Source organism: Gobius niger, assembly GCF_951799975.1.
Source record: "Gobius niger genome assembly, chromosome: 5".
Classification (NCBI taxonomy): Eukaryota; Metazoa; Chordata; class Actinopteri; order Gobiiformes; family Gobiidae; genus Gobius; species Gobius niger.
This window is the reverse complement of record NC_136856.1, coordinates 11,032,704-11,048,475: the sequence shown is the minus strand read 5'-3', so window position 1 is coordinate 11,048,475 and position 15,772 is coordinate 11,032,704. Positions and strand designations below refer to the sequence as shown.

At 42.2% G+C, this 15,772-nt stretch overlaps 1 protein-coding gene across 16 annotated transcripts in view; it reads left to right on the top strand.

Annotated features, from left to right (window-relative positions):
- The window catches only part of tenm2a (teneurin transmembrane protein 2a), a 385,466-nt gene that overhangs the window by 188,076 nt on the left and 181,618 nt on the right, over positions 1-15,772 (top strand). The gene's annotated exons all lie outside the window — the stretch shown is intronic.

Sequence of the window (15,772 nt, the reverse complement as noted above, 5' to 3'; positions counted from 1 at the left end):
GAAAGAAGAAATATCTCTCATTTTAGCCTTGTCCTTGCGACCGTTTGTTATGGGATAATGTGATGTGTTGCTACATCACAACAGCAACGTCTGGCTAAGGTAAAGAAACATGTTTTTGATATTTTTATCGAAAAAAATAATAAATCCTCCAAGTGCTTGTGCTTTCTTCTGTTACACAATACGGCTTTTAACTTCTATATCATATCCTTTGTACAGATTTCCTTTCATTGACGTGGCCAGTCACAGTGTGCAGCTAGGCAAAGCATGGACACTGCTCAGTCGAATCACCGTGCGCAATGTCTCTTTTATTCAATCCACTTGCTCTTCCATACTCACCTTGAGTTGACGTCGAACCAGGTATCCGGTTGAATAGTTTGCCGCGCTGTCTTTGCCCACAATGGATGTACACATATAATAAACAGTTTTTGAATACAGTCACACCAAATGCCGTAAAAAGGCTCTTTATGGAGACTATAGAGACGAGGCTGAATGCGCAGGGGCTGATGTATATGCGGTGGCTCATCCGCACTGTGAACCCTTGGCAGTGCTTGTGCAGTCTGTTTGAAGTGGTGTCTCACGGGAGGCCATAGGACCGTGGCGATGAACACCCACACACTCTCGCTGTCTCACACACACACACACACACATTAACACACGGATATGCACGCACACCACAGTCGCACTAAAGAGGGACTGACGGAGAGTGCAATGAGTGCTTCTCCTCAAATACTCCTTTCATTTCTCCATCTTCCTCAGCCGTTGTTCCCAGTTCGGGCCCCGGCAGACACACGAATAAAGCATATCATGAAACATTAGAAGGGGGGAAGCTAATCCTTTCCCAACGTTATCGTAATTAATGTGGGTCCTTTTATGTAACTACATTGTAATTTGTTGCATATAGAATAGATATTAGCCAGTTGTTAAAAGTGGACAGAGTGCTGAGAATGCAATTTGTAATTAAATAAAAGAATACACAAATGTCAAAAAATACTGAAGGGAAACATGCATTGGAAGTACAAGTAAAGAAAAACACATCTTAAATCAAATCCTGTGCCCATTTCCAACAAGGAATTAGAATAATTAAAGGGGCTAGATGCAAGTTTGCCATTTTTTACTCACTACTGCCACCTCAGGTCATATGTGTAACTGCAGCTTCTATATTAAGCTTGTGCATGACGGCACTTCGGACCCGAATTAACACCTTATTGATTGACAGTGCAGGATTTTAGAGGCAGTTGTGGTGAACAGGTCTGGGCTCACTCTTAGGACATTGCTGGAACATGTAGGGGGAGGAAAATACATAATTTTAACATTTTTAAACTCTGTATTGTCCCTTTAACATCACAAACAAGTACACAATCTTAAATATTTTTGTGCTATCTATGATCCGGTCAAAATGTGCACATGAAAGCCATTTATACTAGTTCTAAAACGCACCTTTTATCTGTATTTTTTTCGCCATTGTTCCCGCTGAAGCTTCACACATATATACGCATATCACGAACAGGTTGTGCTTGTTTACAGCCACCTCTTTTTATTTTTTTGTTTTGTTTTTGCCTCATGCGCTCATATCTCGCTTCATCATTTTCACACCGGCCGAGTGAGATTGAAACTACACACCAGGGACGGCTGCGAGGATATTACCCGAGCAGCCCCCACATCACACATGGGCTCTCGTGCTTCTGGTTTTGTCCCCGCTTTAGGATCAGAATAGCCCTGGCCCTGGAAGCACGCGACTTACTCCAGCCTTGGCCGACCCCGGAGCTCACGCCGATAAGGAGGGAGGGTATTTTTAAATTTGTATCTATGCGCCATTCCTCCTCGGCTTTCTAGCTTTGTGCCTTTGCACGCTGCGTGACCTGATCAAGGCCGCTCGGATTTAATGCATCACAGTAAATTTTTTGAAGGCCTGTGATGTGCAAGAAAGAGAAAATAAAACAAGTGGGGGGTGCAAAAACTCACACAAGCAAAACGTGTCAAAGGTGTGTGATTTTCTCGGGAGAAGCGTAAAATCATGTTTTTGTTTACGCGCGCAGGAATGAAGTATTTTGTCATTTGTATCACTATGAATTCTTAACAGTCGCATGTCGATTGGTTTTGCATTCAGAGCTAGTGTGTTCTCATCTCTCGAATTCCAACCGTGGATTTTGAGTTGACACAAGCTGCAACACTTGTATCATGTTTAAGCTGTGTATTTGTTGAAAAAGACAGTTTTTATCTATCTCCCCATGTGTGAGAATGTAAGTTACTTAAACAGGTCGTAGTGGGATTTAGATCATTTGATGTGTGTTTGTAAGCTAGATACAGGCTTTTTTTTATTATATATTTTTTTCCAGATGAGATTTAAAAGTTTTAAGATAGCTTTGTGAAACTTCTAACATTTGAATCTTGTTTTAAAAAGATTAGATGATGAGCAAAAGGGTCTATGAGTTAGAGCTTTTCATCGTAGCAGAGGTTTCTTTCAAACTATAAGTAAGTAAGTAAATGCTTTATTTGCCATTGTACAACCATACAACGAAATTGTGTTCACGTGCTAGTCCTGAGCCGCTGCGACTGAGCCACGCTGCCACTGTGATCCAACCTGACCAGCCTGTTTTTGGAGGTAGAGGAAACAGTAGCATCCGGAGGAGTCTCCTCTGATCCTCTGAAGTGGTGCACCGCCTCCTGGGTTTGCCCCTGTTTCAGAGCGTGGTGTCCTGCACTGGTCAGCTCCACCTCTTCCTCCTGCACAGCTCCCTCCGCTCCACAACAGTCTTTCACCATCTTCTGGGAAGAGTTACGCAGTTACTCTGTTGTTCTCTCCAGTGAACGTCCATTAGCCAGAACAATAGTAGGGACAGAAGGCGGGTGTGGCTCAGCTGCGAGTCTTGCCCGGATACCTCCTCATTTGTCCCGTCCTTGTTTCCTGTAGCGCCTCCACTGTGCTACAGGTGTGGGGGGGGGCTCTTGGTGCCTCTTCGGTGTTTGAGAAGAAGAAATGTATAGGTCTCAAATGTCTATCCAGTCCCGTTGTCGGTGACTTTGAAAACCTATTAAATAATCTGTCATATTGGCACATTTCTAAAGCCCTTAGGCTCTAGACAGCAAAACAAAATCATTCTGTACTTACTTCCAGTTTGCAACAGTGAATACATAGTTTAACTGAGGACGCCTTACGACTGTTTAATATTTCAAAACAACTCAGTACAGACGACGACTTGAAAACTTCTCAGCGATAGACATCTCCAGTGTGATTGATTAATTTAATTTAACACTTCCAGCAGTGTTTTGTTTTTTTGTTTTGTTTTTTTATAATACGCAATAACCAAAAAGCATCCAACTTCAACATTGTTTATGAAACGTCAACTTGATTAAAGATGGGACAAAGTGTATGAGTGGCTTTGTGGACAGTGCACCAAGCAACAATCCGCCCCTTCGATTTCAGCCTTACCCCTGGGCACGCTGACAATGTCCACTAATGGAGAAGGAGTGTACCTACATGAGCCCAGATGGGACAACGAAAGGAGGAGAGAGAGAGAAAGACAGCCATGCAGAAACTCAAGAAGCTAAAGCGTAACGTCTCTCCGGCATCAGGGAGCGAGAGAGAGGGAGGGAGGAGGAGAGAGAAAGTTGGACTGCCAGTGTAACACCCTTGTTCCATGTGTTTATCCATGGCTTCCTGTTCCAACTCGTAAAGTGCTTCACAACTTAAGCGCAACACCGAGTCACTGAATGAGTGTGCGCGCTCCGCTCCCACAACTTCAAGTGCAAAGTGACAGATGCTCCCAAATAATCATCCTTCCAAAATCTCAAAGGCGAAGAAAAAGAATGTGCTCGTTTTGTGAAACCAATAGTTCAGAAAACAGTGAATCTGTGGAAGTATGTGTGGGGGAAAACATATATTTACTAAATAATTTATAGCCACACCGGGTAACATGAGCATTTATTTTATTACAGATGTTTTCATTGTTGGAAAAACACCTACAAAATGAACAAACGAATGTGGGTGCTTGCTGTGAGCAGCTCAACTCAGAACTTTACTGGGAGCGTCTCCAGCTCGTCTCCATGGAGATGTTAACAAAAGGCAGCCAAATACTATGGGATTGCGACATCTAATTAAAGGGACTATACAGTTGAAAAATGTTAAAATTAAGTATTTTCCTCCCCTTACATGTTCCAACAATGTCCTAATGTGTAGAATGAGCCCAGACTTGTTCACCACAACTGCCTCTAAAATCCTGCACTGTCACTCAAAAAGGCGTTAATTCGGGTCCGAAGTGCCGTCATGCACGAGCTTAATATAGAAGCTGCAGTTGCACGTATGACCTGAGGTGGCAGTAGTGAGTATAAAATGGCCAACTTGCATCTAGCCCCTAGTAAAAAAAAAACAAAACAAAAAAAACACAGTACTACCACCAGTCCTGAGCATTACTTTGATGCTAAAAGTAAATGTATCTGCATTTGCCGCTGGGGCAACCTGTAGGGACAGTGAGCAGCCAGCTTAGGCCAGCGCATGGGAACCCATGTCCAGATGAGAAGCCAGAATGATGATCAGAATCACATGACTGGTGGGTTAACCTATTGTACATGTTTGTAGTTGTCGGGGAAACCAGAGAACCCGGAGGAAACCTACGCAGATACGGGGAGAACATGCAAACTCCACGCAGAAAGGCCCCGTCCAGGTGGGAATTGAACTCGTGAACCTGTTCAGTAAAATCACTGGTCGTACTTTGGCAACGTTGGCGCTTAAAAGTTTAAATGCTATAGGTCCTCATCCAAATCCACTCTTTGATTACCCACCGCGAAAAATAGCATTTTCCGTATCGAGTTGGTCATTAGGAGCATGTTTGGTATTGCTGGCAACAGTATAGTCCAAAATGAGACACAGTGGGCCTTTAACATAGGACTTAATTTGTTTTTTATGTGTTTGTATAATTGATATGTCTTTTTAACTTGTCTGCGCGGGACATCACCAGCTCATAAGCCAAACATAATGTTGACATAGCAACACTCTTCCAAATTATGAAATGTTGCTTCACACTATTATATTATTATAGCTGATCATTACGAGAACGCTTGGCATGGACAGCCTGGTTGCTCATGTTTAGAGTTTTATGACAGTTGACTTTTAATAACAGTGTTGGCAAAGTGGTTTGCTTCCCAGTTATTTTCTTTCCTCCATATGACTAAGCTGCACAAGTAAAGATCCACCACTAAAGGTCCTTATAGTTTAAGTGTGTGGGCTTATTCCAAGTGCCACCTCGGTCCAAGATTTAAGCCATACGGACTGCATTTATTGTCAGGAATTATTTTGTTTATACCTTCAATTTATTTGTAAATTGCCTCTTTAATGACAGCATTGAAATATTGTCCACGCAAATAAATCCCTTGAATGCACCAGTGTGTTTTCCTCTATCTGTCATATCACGTTTAGTCAAATAGTCACTTGGCATATTTATTTGGGCATTTGTTGTTGTGTCATTCGGATAAAGATATTTTGACAAACACTTTTTTTTGGGGGGGGGAATCAATCTCTTTACAAAAAAACTATCCATAAATGGGCAGGCAAATAGTGGTCACATTTTATCACAGCGAGTATATCTACGGCAAATTGCGGTTATAGCTTTTCCTCATTCTCTGCGCTGTCACGACATGTTTTCAATTATTCAAAGGAAATTAACGTCTGCCAACACAGAGCCCTGGATCAGTTATGAGTTCTCTGACACATTTCATTTTCTTCCAAAAGTCAAACTTGTTAATGCAATGTCTTAATTTGTAACTTAAGAAATCCCATCATTATATTTAAACTTTTGAGTGATGTCTTTTAGTCTTTCTCTTACCGGCGTTTACGCAGACAGAAATATGTCTTTAAAATATATACCGGCTTTTTGACATAGTTTTCTGATTGATTGACACTTCTCAAGGCCTTCACACGCATGTCTTTTGTTCTGCTCGCTATAGAGCCAACCCAAAACATTTTGTTTTGTCATTTAATATGGCAGTACTGATTGACATTAGTTGCCTTGTATGTGAAATTAATAAACTTACCTCACCTTTACATGAAAAATACATTGGATAAATGATAGAGATGTTCATTTGAAACGTTCCCTGTAGATTACTGGCAAAAACATTACAAAATGTTTGGGTATTTTCTTATATTTAATATTTTCTCATGGGATAAAATCGCTAAATTTGATTATGGATTTATTGTTGACAACATAACATTTGAGGAGGAAGATTTATGGATATCTAAGTAGTATTTGGAGGAAAAATTGGGAGATTTTGTCTCAGAGAGTGACAAAAAATGCAGAGCCTTTGGAAATTACAAGTTCCCATATAACTTTTTGGAGGACAGTTAAAATAAAAGAGACAATTGTGTAGCTTACGCCTTTTCTTTGAGATCATTCTGGCGCAAAACCTGAAGATTGCCACTAGCATCTTGTCTTTAAAGGAACTATACAGAGTTTAAAAATAAGTATTTTCCTCCCCCTACATGTTCCAGCAATGTACTAATGTGTAGAAAGAACCTATTCACCACAACTACAACTAAAATCAAAAAGGTGCCGTCACGCACGAGCTTAATACAGAAACTGCAGTTACTCGTAAGACCTGAGGTGGCAGTAGTGAGTTTAAAAATGACCAATTTGCATCTATTCCCTTTAAGCATTTTTGTTTCGTTAAAATAAAAATCCATGACATTTTTACTTTCAACATTTTGAGTGACATCCTTAGCGACTCTTGTAGTTTTGTTTTTGCTCACTCCTGTCCCCCCTCCTTGATTCCTCTGCACTCTCTTCCCTCGTCCTCCTTCACCTCCTCCATCCTCCGCTTCAGATCTGGAGGCGCTTCCCACCCCCCTGTACCATATCCACTTAGCTTTTAGTGCTCTTCTGTGGCCCACTCCGGGGGAATACACCTCCTCTTTCCAGAGACTGCCTTATTTTAGTTGCACTGTTCCTTGGAGACCACTGTCAGACCCCATGCTCACGTCTATTGTGCTTGCATATATGAGGAGCGCATCATAGCGTTCCCAGAGACAGAGAGCGGGACATGCCGTCAGTGTTTCCAGGGACATTTTTTTTCCCCCTCTTCTTCCCAGACTTGTGTGTGTGTGTGTGTGTGTGTGTGTGTGTGTGTGTGTGTGTGTGTGTGTGTGTGTGTGTGTGTGTGTGTGTGTGTGTGTGTGTGTGTGTGTGTGTGTGTGTGTGTGTGTGTGTGTGTGTGTGTGTGTGTGTGTGTGAGCGGGCCAAAGCCACAGGTGAATTATTAACGAGATGGGGAATTGTGTCGCTGATGTCCCATTGCTTGTTACATGAAAGAAAAGGCTTGAGAAGAAAGCCAGGCATGAAATACCACATTATTTTTTGGAAACTTTGGGTGTTTTTTTTGTTTTTTTTCAATGTTCCTGAGCTTTTATCCTTGACTCACTCTGCGCGCGAAGGATTATATTCCAATTTGAAAGCCCAACTCTGTACCAAATATGTGTTTTTCTGGAATATACCATCCACGCATTGTTGAGGAATCGCTGAGACCAACTTGATTCTTCTTTCAACAACTCAAGGCTGTTACAAAAATGGCCATTTCTCGGTGCAATTCCTTAATCATGTTGCTGGGTGTAAAAATCAACTGATTCCTTTCAACAACAGTTTTGAGTGTGATCCAAAGAAGCTTCCCCCAAGAACATTAGTATTACTAATCATGACATTTTACAGCTTTTTCATTGAACTTCTTGCTTGTGTATCATTTCTTCCTTTATTTCAACCAGCCTCCCTGAGACTGGAGTGGAGTCCTGGCCCCAGAGGGCAACCCAGTGTGCGTGTTCTAGTGCTTGGGGCATACAAATTCATAAGAGAAGCAACATGGGATTTTTATTTTTTCACATTTTGTTTGAAAGCTTCCCCCTGTCTCTCTCCCCTCTCCATCAGCAGCAGGTAGTGCATGGCTCGTTGTGCAGGGCAAACGAGCGAGGCAAAGACGGAGCATCTTCAGGGGCGTCACTGCGGGCCAAATGCCTTATTATGTCAGATTTACAAATTCCTCCGCTCCCGTGTCGCAGGGAAACAGTGACCTACATAACTACAGAGGTAGGAGAAGAAGAAAAAAACCACAACTGGCCCCATTCTACCCTCCTCTTAATCTCAGCGCTTTCTCCGGCAAAGGCGGAGGAGTTATCGCCCCGTGTTCAGACGGAAGGAGCAGCGGGGAGGGAAAAGTTTTTATTTTATTGTCACATAAAGTAAAGTCTACATTTATTTTCAGTCATTTTTGGTCTTCCATAAAAGTGGTGTAAAAGTGGCGTCAGGCACTTAAACAACTAATTCCCAATTGAATGTATATTTGCGTCTTGATAAAATGATAGTTATTATGGGCTTTTATACATGGGTATATGGCTACAGGAAACTTTCAAATCAACAAAAGAAATCCTTAGTCAGAGAAAAAGATCTGAAAACATGGAGCTGCTCCCCTTCCCACATCCTGCAGCGTGGATGTAAAAGTCAGATACTCTGCACGCTATAGGCAGCCTTTCTGAAATGGTACGGTCGGTCGAGGGGGTGCTGAGGTGATCCAACCCCACCGGCTTCAAGGTAAACACCATCTGTTCTCACTAAACCCCCCCCCCCCCCCCCCCCCCCTCTTCATGCGCTCGACCAGAATAGAGTGATCCAATAACACCTTGGCTCACACGCCGGTGCCATGCCAGCTTCACACCAAGGTGCGCATGTGTGCTGTGCCACTGATGATAATAGGGACTGACAGAACTGTTGGCATGTAATTCACATTTCAGGTGTTGCTCTTTTAGATCGCAAACAGACAGGACCAGATTGGATAAAAGAACAGAACAAAATCTGTCCCCGGAAAATCCTATTTACCTAAATATGTTTTTGTACAAGATTTGATTTATAATTATAATTTTGATTTTTTTATTCAGGTTTGTGAGGAATTTAGATATTTTATAATCCATCATATAGTCCAGCCATAGGTGGTCAAGCTGTGTTTAGTCCCCAGGCCCCCGCTCTAATAAAGTGGATAAAAATCAATTAGTAGTAGGACAAATAAGTGTTAACATTGATGTCCACCTTTTTGAAGGCCACATTGTCACTTTAGAGAAAGACGTTGTTTCTAAAGTTGTAGAGAAAAGAGCCTTGCAACTAGTCACGATAACAAAAATTGAAGTTTGATATATTGAGGAAGGAAAATATCGCGATAAACGATATTATTGTGGACCACTTAATGCCAATGAAACCAGCTCAAAAATAGTGGAAATCTGAGTAATCCCTTGTTGTAAAAGTACATAGTAACTTTTCCTTTATAAGGTTATTAGGCCTGTCATGATTTTGAAGTTCGATACATTGAGGCAGGAAAATATCACGATAAACGATAATATCGACTCTAATGATACTTTCAACTTTAAAGCATGAAAATGAGTAAACCAGTGTTCTAAAAGTGCTTAATCCCACCCTACAATACCACACAAGCTGCAAAAACATGACATATAATCTAGCACTACTTACTTCAGGTAAAAAATGTACTTTTACAAAGAAAAAAATAGGGGGAAATGCTAATAAATGTACAGACAATAAATATTGAGCCCAAAAATGTATCGTTAATCTGTCATTTATCAAACGATAAGTCTATATAGTAATTATCGTAACTTCTGGTGAATGTGCGAAACACTCTGTAGAGTTCAAATTTATGGGAACATTAACTCCATTTGATCACATTATCGAATCTCTGTGGACTTATTAGTATGGAATGTGCCAGGAAGGAATTTTGATGGCACAATCCTAACTCACGCTATACATTATTTTTCAGCACTTTTCAAAGAAAAAAGAACAAATGAATAAATTACCCAGTTCACATGTCCCAGAGCCAAATATCCCTGAACCCCAATCTATCTAAACATGATTGTAAATAATATATATATCCTGACTTAGTCTTGTCCATAGTCTAGTGTTTAAGACTGTTGCACATATACATGGACACTGCTCTAACCTCAACATCGTGAGTTCGATTCCAGCCCCATTCAAGTTGCTGAATGTCACCCCCTTTCACCCTGAACTGTCCTGTTGAACAAAGCCTACATGACTAGAAATCCTTAAAACATATAGAAGTAAAGCCAGATTTGCATCATCTACACATAAAAAAACAACAAAAACAGTTCCATCTCCCCCTCCACGGTGAAGTGACATATTCCCTTGTTTTTCCAGTCCCTCTGCCTCACTCTGCCTCCTCCTTATTGACAGAAATCCTCCACATCACACCAGATCACACAACACTTTGAAGTGTTTTCAAATGCCAATATTAGACTATTTTAGAGCTGCCAATCTTCCCTCCTCTCCGAGCGATTTGTGCCAAATTACAACAAAATCTCCCCTCTCTCCCTGACTCCCCCCTGCATGCCCTTCCGCTCTCTTATCTCTCTCCGTCTGTCTATCCGTCTCATTCTTCCTCTTTGCCTCTTTTCCCCCCCCTTTCGCCGCCTGTGGTAGAGACGAGTCAGATCAATCAATTCGGGTTTCTTGGGCAGAGCAGTGGTGTGGCAAGACATTGACCTTTTAGTTTGTGTATGGGAGCGGTTTGAGGGAAAATTCGCTTGAAGCTTATAGTGCCACGCGGAGTGCCAGTGCCCAAAGCCAGTCACTGAGGACACGGCAAATCCACCCCTAGCTATTGCCTAAGTGACGACGCACTGAAGACACGGCATTAGCGTATCTCGGTCTTTTTATAGCGTTTTAGGCTAAGCAGCACTCGCCTTTTTACCCTTTTCTCTCTTGTTTTTTTTTTTTATTCTTTTTTTTTTTGCCCAACTGGGTATTGAGTGTATTGAGTGAGTGAGTTAGCCCGGGTTAAGTGGCTGCGCTTAAGGGCAAAACTGCAACCGCTGCGATCGCCGGCTGCCCCCGTACGGATTTGGAGCGCGCCCTGCAAAACAAGATAAAGCGCGAGCGAACGCACACACACACAGTCTGGAGGAGAGAGAAAAAAAGAAAGGGAGACGCTGTTTCAGAGCTGTTTGATTTTCTGTCATCCCTTTGTTTTTGTTACATTGTCAATTTGTATTTCTCTCATTTCCCTTCTTCTTTTTTTTTTTTTTCTTCCTCCCTCTCCCACACGTTTATAGATTGCGAGTGTTGTCTTTCGCGAGGCGGGGAGAGCCAGATGTGCGCTGACACCACCCATCTATCCAAGAGGCGGGGGGGGGTTTAATAGAGATTTATAATGATGATCAGGAGGCTGAGGAAGAGAATGGGAGATGATGCAGACGGCTGATAAAGGTGGCTGATACAAAGGGCAGGTTCAGCGGAGGATATAGGCCCAGACAGACAGATGCTCTTTCTTAGGTATCTACATTTGGAAACACACAGCGTTGTGTCGCTTTATCGAAACTCATCAAAACCGATTTCCCCAAAAGGCAGGTTTCGAAGCGCAAATCTGGAGTCGTGCCAGGGGGAGATCGAGGAGTTGATAGATGAAGTTTGCAATTTACGCTTTCTTTTTCTCGGGGTTTAAATAGTCAGTGCGTTTGTTGACAACGGCGTCATCTCGCACCGCTGCTGAAATTAAACTCTTTTTTTTTTGCTAAATTGTATAAAGCAGTTTGGTTCTCATGGCAATTGAAGTCGCGTTACAGATTATGATTTTTTTTTTCTTGTATTCTTGCTTTTTAATTCAAAATGAAAGTAGCTCAACCCGTGTGATGTGTAACCTGTCGCTCTCTTCTCTCTCTCTGACTAGCTGCTTGAAAGCTATAATTAAAAATTGCCGAAAGGCCAAAGGTTTGCATATATTACCATTACTACAGTATATCTATATGAACGAACTGTGATTATGTGTGTGTTGCCATCGGGCCAACCTGTCCTCAAATTAAAATGGAAAAAGTGATTATTAATCATTCATCCTGTCTATGATTTTTCATCTAATTTATACTCAGTTACGAATTTCAATCATCTCTGTTTTATTATACAGCAGTCTGATATGAAGATGTACACCAAATACCATTCAATAATACCATTAAAGCAGACATTCTGAAGAAACGTTCAGGTATGTGGTAAAAATCCACACGCTTTCCATGATGAAGAAAGCTCCAGCATCCCCAATTTGAATCGCTATGCTCCACTGTTTAATCCACATTGCTTCATTATCGCCTGCATCCTTTTTGGCTTTGCTGGTCCGCGCCGGTCTTAGGGGAAAGGTTCAGCGGAGGATACAGGGGAGATATCGACAGAGCTATAAATGCTGCCGTCCTGTTTGCTTGGCGTGTGTTCGTGTGTGTTCGCGCTCCGGGCTAGGTCACCAAAACAAAGTCAGAAATCTGAGGGGCCAAAGCTGCTGAGGCTATCACCTGCGGGCACAGCACAGAGAGGAAATCCAGTCTGTGTGTACAGGAGCTCTTTCTTTTCTCCCCCCCCCCCCTTTCATCTCTTCTCCCGGATCGCTGTGTGTCTGAATGCTTTGCTATACGACCTAAGTGTAGCCTGGGTAATATCATCGTAATGCGTTTTGATTCCTCTGCTCCCTGGACCTTTTGCGCTCTATCTCTCTGGAGGTTTTCGGCTTATTTTCTTGGCTTGAGTCTGGCGCTACTGTCTATCCTCCGTCCCGGCGCAAAAAAAACCCGGCTCGTAATTATTGTCTTTGCATCCTTCATGTATCATTTAACAGCAGTTTAAAAGCGAAGGTGCGACGCGATTAAATCTAGACGGCGCCTGTGTCTTTACCCAATCTCTCGCCCCTTTCTCCGCTTTTCATTACTCTCTGTCTCTCTTTTTGACAGCTTTTTTAAGTCCCTTTCCCAGCGAGCGCGCTCCTTTTCGACGCCAGCGCACGCCGTTCCTTCCTGCCCCATTCACTCGCTTACCCAGTCCATTCAGCGCCGACGCTCGTCTCTTTAACATCTAAATACGTGTTGGAAATTGGATAAATCACGTTGAAGTGTGATTGTCTGCTTTGGACCCCCTGTCTGGCTCCCTTAGTATCCATTTTCCCTCCATCCTTCACTCTCCTCTCCGCTCCCTCGTTCCCTCCCTCCTTGCGGGAGGAGGAAGAGGCGCGGAGTAATTGGATTCCCCCTAATAGCGAGGGTAATGTTGACAGTACATAAATCCTGCCACTGAAATAGAGCCTCGTTTATCTTCTGATTTTCATTGTTTTTGCGCCGTCTGCATCCCACCTTTCCCGTGCATCCTTCCCTCCGTACTACAACCCTCGCCCGTCTCCCCGAGGGTCTCATCGGGAAGCCTTGATTGTCTACAATGGGGCCCTTGATACGGGACGCTGCCTCTCTGCATAAATTGGTCAACACATGTTTTTTCTTGCCCCGTCGAAGATATTGGAGGGAACAAGGCGCGAACAGGAAAGTGCCCGTAGATGAAAAAAAAGAAAAGGAAAAAGAGGGGGAAGTGATATGCAAGAAACATAAGGCAGACAGCGGATACAGCCGGGACGCACGCGATCCGACTCTGTGCGCAAATAAATCTGTTCACGCGACATGTTCCACCTCCGGGCTCTCAGCTGCTCTTAGACGCTTTGGCGCACCAAGAGGACAACTTTTCAAATGTAGTTTCACATTTTCTATCTATCTATCTATCTATCTATCTATCTATCTATCCATCCATCCATCCATCCATCCATCCATCCATCCATCCATCCATCCATCCATCCATCCATCCATCCATCCATCCATCCATCCATCCATCCATCTATCCATCTATCTATCTATCTATCTATCTATCTATCTATCTATCTATCTATCTATCTATCTATCTATCTATCTATCACACTTTTTTGCGTTTCCAGCGTGTAGGATTTCTGTCATATCACCAAAACAAGCGCACTCTTTATCAGACATGTGCTCTAACTCTAAAAGACACTCTTCTGGCTTTCTTTCAATAATTTATGCCCTGCCATATCCACAAATAGGCCCGAAGAAAACACCCAAAAGCTCTACTCTTTCGAGCGTGCTCTAAACAGTCGTCCAGTGATGACTGATGCTATCAGAAAATGCAGCATGGACAAGGACGCAAACTGAGCCCTTCTATATTCAGGAATAACATAAGTACTATAAATTGATTAATAGGACTAAGTATCTTTCCTGCCCCTAGAGGTCATAAGTTGCACTGCAGTTGTCGTAGCATGTTGCGTTTTTTTACCCCCAGAGGGACTACAAAAAGGATTTATTAAGGTAAACAAGTTGCTTAGTACTGCTTTAATAACTTCATCCATGTTCATCCTTTATTCCCTTCACAGGGAATATTTGGCTATACAGCATATCTACTGGGATATTTCATGGAGATATGTATTTTTGGGACAACAGTGGCTCAGATGGTACGCTTGGAAGGTTGGTAGCTCAAATTCGAACTACCAACACTGCAGGCTGTGGTTGTGTCCTTGAGTAAGACCATTTAACCCACCCTATAGTTCGGCAGCCTTGGTGAGCTTACCCTGCCAAGTAAATGAATGAGTTCTTTGAGAAAGCCGTAAAACCGTATTAAATGTTAAATTACAGTATAAAGATGTTCAGAGTTTCTAACCTATAATGAGAAGCTATCATACACTTCCATATGTCCAAACCCACATACTCCATACTCTTCCGGCTGCTCCTTTGATGCCCTTTGATGTCGAGGTGCATTGATGTGCTGTGAAGTGTGGATTGGTCAACCAATCAATAACTTGCGTGGCATTTAAACGCCTGGGCGTGTCTGCGGCTGTCAGCCTCTCCCTTGATCTCTCATTCCAGCAATAACAAAATGGCCACATACTGTACAGGCACACTGTAGACTTCAAGTACATGCGGCCTTGGAGGGAGCGAGGACCGTGTTACAAGGTCAAATGTTGTTTTATCCTGACAGTGTTACATACTGTAAGTTTCATACAGGTTGAAAGGATGGGCATGTGACAGTTATGTTATGTGTGTCTATCGTACATAACCGTGGTGTGCTCAAGGACAATGTATAAGAATAACATAACAATGTATAAGACATGGAAGCTGTACGTAAAAGAGATTTCCATAGACTCAAATAGAGTTTGATTCTTCTGTGTCTTCACAATAATTTGATCGTTACTCTCTTTTTGGAAAGCTAAAGATAGTACATGCACTACAAAAATGCGGTGTGGCAGAATTTTTCCAAATATCTTTTTGAATGTGTTTGCCAAATGGTGCGTTTCAAGTAGCTGTTGTTCACAGTGGTAGGAAGTTTCACAAAATTACTTGAAATCAAAAGTTTTAACGCCAAACTGACAAAACATTGGCAAACAATTCAGATTTTTGTTGGTGCAAACTTTGGTGTGAAATCTCAGGTGTAAAATTTGCAGGTTAGAAATGTGCGAAAAACACCAGGGGAGATACTGGCTTGAAATCCGAACTGCAGGTAATCGCAAACTCACGAGAGGCTTGTAGAGAGTGGCATTTGGTTATTCAAAATCAACAAACACTTTGAACACAGCAGTTGAGATCATCGTAGCATCGTGTCGTAGCAAATGTGTTTGGAATTATCACCAAACAACTGAAAAAAAGAAAAAAAAAAGCATAATACCCCCCATGTTAATGTTAAGGCACACAAGCTCCACATGCAACCCTGGGTTTGGATGAGCAATTCATTAAAAAAAATCAGTATTGTTTCTCACAATAACTAAATTTGCAACCGTTTTTTTTTTTTTTTTCGGTATCTGTTGATTCCCTTGATGGTCCGCAGACGCTGTTAACTTTAATTGGATTGTCAATCGGGTTAAGCCCACTTCCTGCTCCGTTTAACACGACGATAATAAATGCTAGCCCTCAGGCGCAGTAACCTTA